Source organism: Hippocampus bargibanti, unplaced genomic scaffold (genome assembly GCF_051943395.1).
Source record: "Hippocampus bargibanti isolate YZ-2025 unplaced genomic scaffold, ASM5194339v1 Contig00117, whole genome shotgun sequence".
In the NCBI taxonomy this organism is placed as follows: domain Eukaryota; kingdom Metazoa; phylum Chordata; class Actinopteri; order Syngnathiformes; family Syngnathidae; genus Hippocampus; species Hippocampus bargibanti.
The window spans coordinates 27816-35186 of record NW_028297097.1 but is presented as its reverse complement, the minus strand read 5'-3'; the positions used below and the strand labels follow the sequence as shown (position 1 = coordinate 35186).

At 41.9% G+C, this 7371-nt stretch overlaps 1 pseudogene; it reads left to right on the top strand.

Annotated features, from left to right (window-relative positions):
• The first annotated feature begins 5984 nt into the window (after window positions 1-5984).
• On the top strand, window positions 5985-6093 carry LOC148881183 (5S ribosomal RNA; annotated as a pseudogene).
• The last annotated feature ends 1278 nt before the right edge of the window (window positions 6094-7371 follow it).

The window sequence follows — 7371 nt, the reverse complement described above, 5'->3', positions numbered from 1 at the left end:
ATTGTTCCAAGTTTAGACACCATTTTGGAAACTGAAAATCGGGTTATGACCGAGATTGGGTTGCGATTACCAGTATGCGTTGCAATATACGGTACAGGTCAAAACTTAGAAAGTATATTCTTTTATTCCTCCGAGAGCCTACGGTATGTGTGCACCTGTTACTGTAACTGACAATACTCTCATCATTACCAGTCGTCCAGCGCACCATCATGTGAAAAGAAGAGTGTCGTTTAAGCCCCATGATTCGATCTGGGGAACTGATGTTCCAGAACAATTCAAACACCATAGCACGGGAAGTAAGGTAATGTTAGCTCTTTTTCCACAAATTGGAGTGCCTAAAATCATGCTACGAATTGAAACAATTGACTACAGGTTTCAAGTGTTTGTAAATGCCAGTTTGGAAGTAGATGAAATGCAAAACACTGAAATTGCAGCAATTAGACAAATGGTGCTGCAAAATAGAATGGTTTTGGACCTTTTGACAGCCCCATAAGAGGGCGTCTGTGCTATGGTGGGGGACACTTGTTGTACGTACATACCCGAAGAAGCGAATTCCATAAACATGACTGATGCTTTGTCTGTTATCAGGGATCTCAGAGACGCCATGGCCAAAGATCGACTGACTGATCACCCGTGGATCTTTTACGGGCTCTTTGGGGGCCCTTCGTATCGGACTTTGGTCAGAGTGTTTATCCCTTTCGCAACTGTGATTGTACTTATTTTCTTAGTCATTGGTTGTATTATTCCATGCTTAAGAGCAATGCTAATGAATATGATAACTATTTCTCAGGTGAATTACGCAAAGGTTTTGTATCAACAAATGCGTGAAGGGGACCCTGTGTTGTCGCTAGGAATAGTACACCATGGCCAGAGTGTGGTTGCTCCAACAAACAAAAGCAAAAAGAGAAACGGAGAGCCGAGAAGGAGTTTTCCTCATTAAAATGTAAAAACCCTCGAAAAATGGAGAGGTTATATATCACAGCAGCAAAATTGTGATAGAGGTTTTTCGCCTTCTCCATGGTTAGTTAATAGTAGACGTTGGATAGATTAGATTAGTATGGTTCCCTGTGCAATTAGTATGACGTGCATACATGAAAACTTTTGGAAATGTATGAACTGATGTTTAAATGTACAACAGGAGGGAATGATAGAGTGTTTATGCACATTAGTAAACATATTACGTTATTTCATGTTTAGATTAGTAAACATATGTTATTTCATGTTTATCTTAGTACACATTATGATTATTGCACGTCTAATTTAGTTAAATAAAATTATCAAGTTTATTAGTTCAATAGTCGCAACAGCAAATACAGTCTAAGACCCTCCCAACACAGAGTTGTTCGTAACCGATTGGACGGGAAGATCGACTTGTCCGCAACTGATTGGACAACAGATCGCCACTGTGTATGTTCAAAAAGTTGTCAGAGCGGGAGCTCGTTCTCTTTTTTCTCTATTTTGTGATGTGCTCATGTCTTCGTCCCACCGAGACGAGAAGTGCCTTTTCTGTCTCATTAGAATAAAGTAGTTTTTTGTTCACCATCTATTGCCGTCACTCACATTTTTCATGGGACTTCGTTGAATACCGAACCAGGAAAGACGAACAAGAATTTAATTCGAACAGGGAGCTTGATCTTAGTTTGAGACTTGATGCCTCTTACCTGTAGACCTGTCACCTTTTCGCTGGACACAACTTTGGTTTGAGAAGTGATTGTAGATATCTTAAGCTTTACCTTATCTTTCTTCACATTCATTGTGTCAGCTACATCCTTTAGAATGAAGGTAGTATCACTTTGAGTGTCGAGTAATGCGTACACCAACACTTCCTTGTCTGGTTCGGTCGGTGTGGACACATAGACCGGAACGATTGGTGAAGTGTAAGTGCTGCTCCTCTCCTGTACAATTCTAAGAGAGGTAGCTACATCGGACTCTTGTTTGGTTGGTTTAGACTCCTCTTCTTCGTCCCTTTCTCTGGGCCGGTCTCGTTGTCCTTGCTTGTACTCTTTCCTGTCACAATTTCGATGTAAGGATGTTGGATGGTGCCTTTCACATGTGTCACATGTGCTTCTAGATCTGCAGTTCTTTGAAAGATGACCAGCTTCACGGCAACCAAAACAAAGTTTCTCCTGCTGCACAAACTTTACTCTTTCCTCTATTGGTTTTCCCATAAACCTTCGACACTTGTGGAGAGTGTGATTTACTTTCTTGCAGAACGGACATTGAATGTCTGTCCTTTCACTTGAACTTGTAGTGAAAGTTTTGGCATCAATGTTTCGTTTTCTATATTCCTTCAAGTTGAGTTGCTGGCTTGCCTTTGTTTTCTCATCTTTTGGGTTCATAGCTTGTCACGATGTTACAGGGTGGCAGGCAATACGAGCCTCCTTTCTGAGGAATGACACAAAGGCCTTAAAATCAGGAAACGCATTGGTTTCATCCTCGATCGTTACAACTGCACGATTCCAGCGTGAGCTGCACCAATCAGGCAGTTTGGCTGCTATTCTTTGGTTCTCCAAGCAGTCATTGAGAACTTGCAGTCCTGGTACATAAGGCATGGCTGATTCAACGCTGCTGAGAAAGTCTGCAAATTCCCGTAGGTCTTGATTATCCTTTGGGCCAATTTTGTGCCATGCATGTATCTTATCCCTGTATGCTTTGCTAATTAAGAAAGGATTGCCATATCTGTCTTCCAATGTACTCCAGGCGGCACGGTAAGCAGATTCTGTACCTACCAGAAAATGTCCTTCAATAGCTTTCTTTGCCGAACCACCGACGTACTTTCATAGGAAAAACAGCCTTTCTTCAACTGGCAGGTTCTTCCTATCAATCAGCGTTGAGAACGAAAGCTTCCAATCATTAAACTGGAGGGGATCTCCTATAAAGACAGCAGGCTCTGGGATTGGAATGCAATTTGCTGTAATGTCTGTGTAAGCTCTCAGTCGTACAGGAGTGGTCCATCGATGAGAAGGTTTCTTCAGCCGTCATCTGTACAAAAGTGAAGGTTTCGGACGTTTCGCCTCCTATCCAAGAGGCTTCGTCAGCGAACTAAAGTCTGACTGGTCGTATCGGCCCCATTTATATATCCCTAATGTCCAGACCTGGTGGCGCCGGACACAGCTATGATAGGTCCCTACTCTCAGGTTGGGGGGGCGGGACCCCTCCCTGTGGCCCCACTGATTGTTCCTACATTCCTGACTAACAACTGTCCTATTACCCCCACTCCCCCCGGTATCACCTCATCAGCATAACGACCCTCATCAGCATTGCGAAAGTTGCCTAACCTGTTTTGCCTGAGCAGGCTATTGTATGAACGATCCAAATTGAACCTCACACCACCAGACCGGTTTAATGAAGGATTTTGTTGTTTTATAAGAATCGCCTCTTTTACCCCCCTTTCAAACCATCTATGTTCTTTCGCTAAGATTTTAACCTCATTGTCGTCAAATGAGTGGTTGCTAGCTTTTAGGTGCAAATGTACTGCCGATTGAGGCCCACTAGTATTATCCCTGCGATGTTGATAAAGTCTTTTTTTGAGAATTTGTTGAGTCTCCCCAATGTACTGCTCTTTACAATTTTCATTCTTACAATGTATGGAATAAACTACATTACTTTGTTTTACATTTGGTAGCCTATCTTTTGGATGCACTAATTTTTGCCTTAACGTGTTTATCGGTTTGAAATAAGTAGGAATTTTATGTTGCCAAAGGACTCTTTGTAATTTTTCAGAAACTCCTGCAATGTACGGTACTGCTACTCCTCTCCTTTTAGAATCTTGAGAATTATTGGTTTCCTTCGCTATTCTTTCTTTCTGACATTTGTTGAATGACCACTGAGGGTACCCACAGTTAGTGAGTGCTCTCCTGATATGTTTTGACTCCTTTTCTCTACCTTCAGTGCTAGTTGGTATTAGTTTAGCCCTATGCTGGAGGGTTCTGATAACTCCTAGTTTATGTTGTAAAGGGTGGTTAGAGTCAAAAAGTAAGTATTGGTCAGTGTGCGTAGCCTTCCTAAAGACTTCTGTTTTTAGCGCTCTGTCCTCTTTTATAATTACTTTACAATCCAAGAAGGCTAGTTGGTTCTCTTGAATGTCCTCACGAGTAAATTTAATGTTGAAGTCTACAGAGTTGAGATGATCTGTGAAGGATTGAATTTCTTGTTTCTTAATTATGACAAAAGTATCGTCCACATATCTAAACCAGTGTCTAGGTTTTGTCCCTGGGAAGGATGTGAGGGCCTGTTTCTCCATCTCTTCCATGTAAAGATTAGCCACTATGGGTGAAACTGGTGAGCCCATAGCACAACCATGGATTTGTTTATAAAATTTTTCCCGAAATTGAAAATACGTAGTATTAAGGCAGATTTCTAATAATTGGCAGATGTGATCCGGTTTCAGTTTGGTTCTTTCATGCAGAGAAACATCCGCCAGCAGCCTCGTCCTCACCACTGAGACTGCTGCTGGGGTTGGGACAGATGTAAAGAGAGAAGTCACATCGTATGATGCCAAAGTTTCCTCAGGTTCCAATATGAGGTCTTTGATCCTCTCTACAAACCCTGTGGTGTTCTCTACGTGGTATTCTGTGTTACCAACCAACGGAGCTAAAATAGTTTTTAAATATTTGGCTACATTGTATGTAGAGGCGTCAATGCTACAAAAAATGGGTCGGAGGGGGAACCCTTCTTTATGTATTTTTGGCAGGCCATAGATACATGGCGTGGCCTCTCCCGGGTATAATCTAAAATACATCTGTTTGTCTATATGTTTTCCTTTCTCTAGCTTTTGGAGACAGTCAATCATTTCTTTCTTGTATCTATTGGAAGGGTCCCTTTTTAGTTGCTCATACGTGTTAGAATCACTGATTAACCTATTTATTTTGTCTTCATAATCCAATGTGTTGAGCAGCACTGTGCATCTGCCCTTGTCTGCTGGCAAAATAGTAATATTTTTGTCTTTTTGTAGAGTAGTTCTTGGATAGGAGGCGAAACGTCCGAAACCTTCACTTTTGTACAGATGACGGCTGAAGAAACCTTCTCAATTTGCTGTAATGGCTTGAGCTAAGGTTTTCACAAGATCATTACAAATGTTATGAGATGTAGTTGTGTGAGTGTATGAATGCAAGTTAGGTTGGTGTACTGGAAGTGTGTGAGGAAAAGGCTCTTGTGGGGGAAGAGCTAGAACTGATTGTTTGGGAAAAAGAGGTAATGAGTGCTTATCCTCTTCGTCATCACTTTGAACACTTTCAGAGTGAAATTTGAGTTTAGCTTCTGCTGCGCTGAGCCTTTTGAATTCCTTTAATTGCTCAACTTCTCTCCTTTTCTCCTCTAACCGTGTTTTTCTATCAGCAATTGCTGCAAAGAAGAGAGCTCTTTTCTTTGCATTCTCTGCTTCATTTTCGGCTCTCCATGTTTCGTCTTGTATCTCCAGTCTTCGGATTTCTTCTTCCTTTTCACTAATTTCTTTCATGGCTCTGAGAGCTTCTCTTGATGATGCTGCTTCAGCTGCAGCTTGTCTTGCGTCTTGGGGGACGTACGAAGACTGCTTAGTGTTCGTGTTGTGTGAAGATAAGGAGACATTGGAGAGTGTAGTCTCAAACACGGATTCGTTGTCTGGCCAAGATGAGATTTCTGACCTATGATCTTTAAGGACTTGCTGAGCCTGCTTTACATGTGTCATTCTTTCTACGGAGTTCTGAGTCTGGGTGCTTTGGATGTAGAGTGTCTCTGATCTTTAAGTAAGTAACATCAATCACATATTGAGCTGTATTTATTCTGCTCATTGTATTCGCTAGGTCAGAATTGTCATGCTATTTGATGGCCCTTTTTACTCCATTAATATCGTTATTCCACCTTTCATAGGTCACTTTGAACTTTGCTCGCAGATCTTTCAACTTGGCATCTACAAGTGCCTGTCCCTTTTCAGTTCGTGTGCGAGTGCGTTCACTTCTCTTAGGCAGTGTGGAATAAAGAGGGATTTTCTGGCACATTCTCTAGCTTACGGCCATACTACCCTGAGAACGCCCGATCTTGGAAGCTAAGCAGGGTTGGGCCTGGTTAGTACTTGGATGGGAGACCGCATGGGAATACCAGGTGCTCTGAACTTTTTTTTTTTTGCAGCGACTCCAAACTCTGTGGGCCGAGAAATGGTCTCTCCCATTCGCGATCCCATTTCACTTTTCATTTCACGATCACCCCCGACGCGATTTTAAACCTCTTCCCACACGTTGATTTCACTCTTGAGTCGCTGCATGTAACGATATGGCTTTCCGGCAGAGTGAGCTGTCCGCATGGGGGACCGTCATGCCAGTACTCGTACACGAAGCAGAATTGGGCTTCTGCATGCTGGACAGCTTCTTTTACTCCCCTTTCAAACCATCTATTTTCCTTTCACTACAATTTTAACCTCATTGTCGTCAAATGAGCGGTAGCTAGCTTTGAGGTGCATATGTACTGCAGATTGAGGCCCAGTAGTATTATCCCACCGGTGTTGATAAAGTACTTTTTTTGAGAATTCGTTTAGTCTCCCCAATGTTTTGCTCTTTATAATTTTCATTTTTCCAATGTATTGAATAAACTACATTACTTTGTTTTTCATTTGACAGCCTATCTTTTGGATGCACTCATTTTTGCCTTCAAGTGTTTATCGGTTTGAAATAAGTAGGAATTTTGTGTTGCCAAAGGAATCTGTAGTTTTTCAGAAAGCCCTGCAATGTAAGGTAATGCTACTCCTCTCCTTTTAGTATCTTCAGAATTTTGGGTTTATGTCAGAGATATGACAGACAGACACCGTGGACAGAGACTCAGAACCAGAAAGATTGTCCCCACTGCCGGCAGGAGACGCAGTCATCAGATGACATACGTCTGAATTGTGCGCTGTCCGGTTAAAACTTCGTTTGTCTTTCCTGGTTCACAGCGCAACCACAGTTTGCGAGTACTCTCCTGACATGTTTTGACTCCTTTTCTCTACTTTCGACGCTGGTTGGTATTAGCCCTATGCTGGAGGGTTCTGATAACTCATTGTTGGATTAAAAAAGTAAGTATTGGTCAGTGTGTGTGGCCTTCCTAAAGATTTCTTCTTTTAGCGCTCTGTCCTCTTTTATAATTACTTTACACTCCAAAAAGGCTAGTTGGGTCTCTTTAATGTCCTCGTGATATATTTAATATTGATGTCTACCGAGTGCAGGTGATTTGTGAAGGATTGAATTTCTTCTTTTTTAATTATGACGAAAGTGTCCTCCACATATCTAAACCAGTGCCTCGGTTTTGTACCCGGGAAGGATATGAGAGCCTGTTTCTCCATTTATTTCATGGCCAGATTGTCCACTATGGGTTAAACTGGTGAGCCCAAAGCACAACTGTGAATTTGTTTCTGTGTAAGCT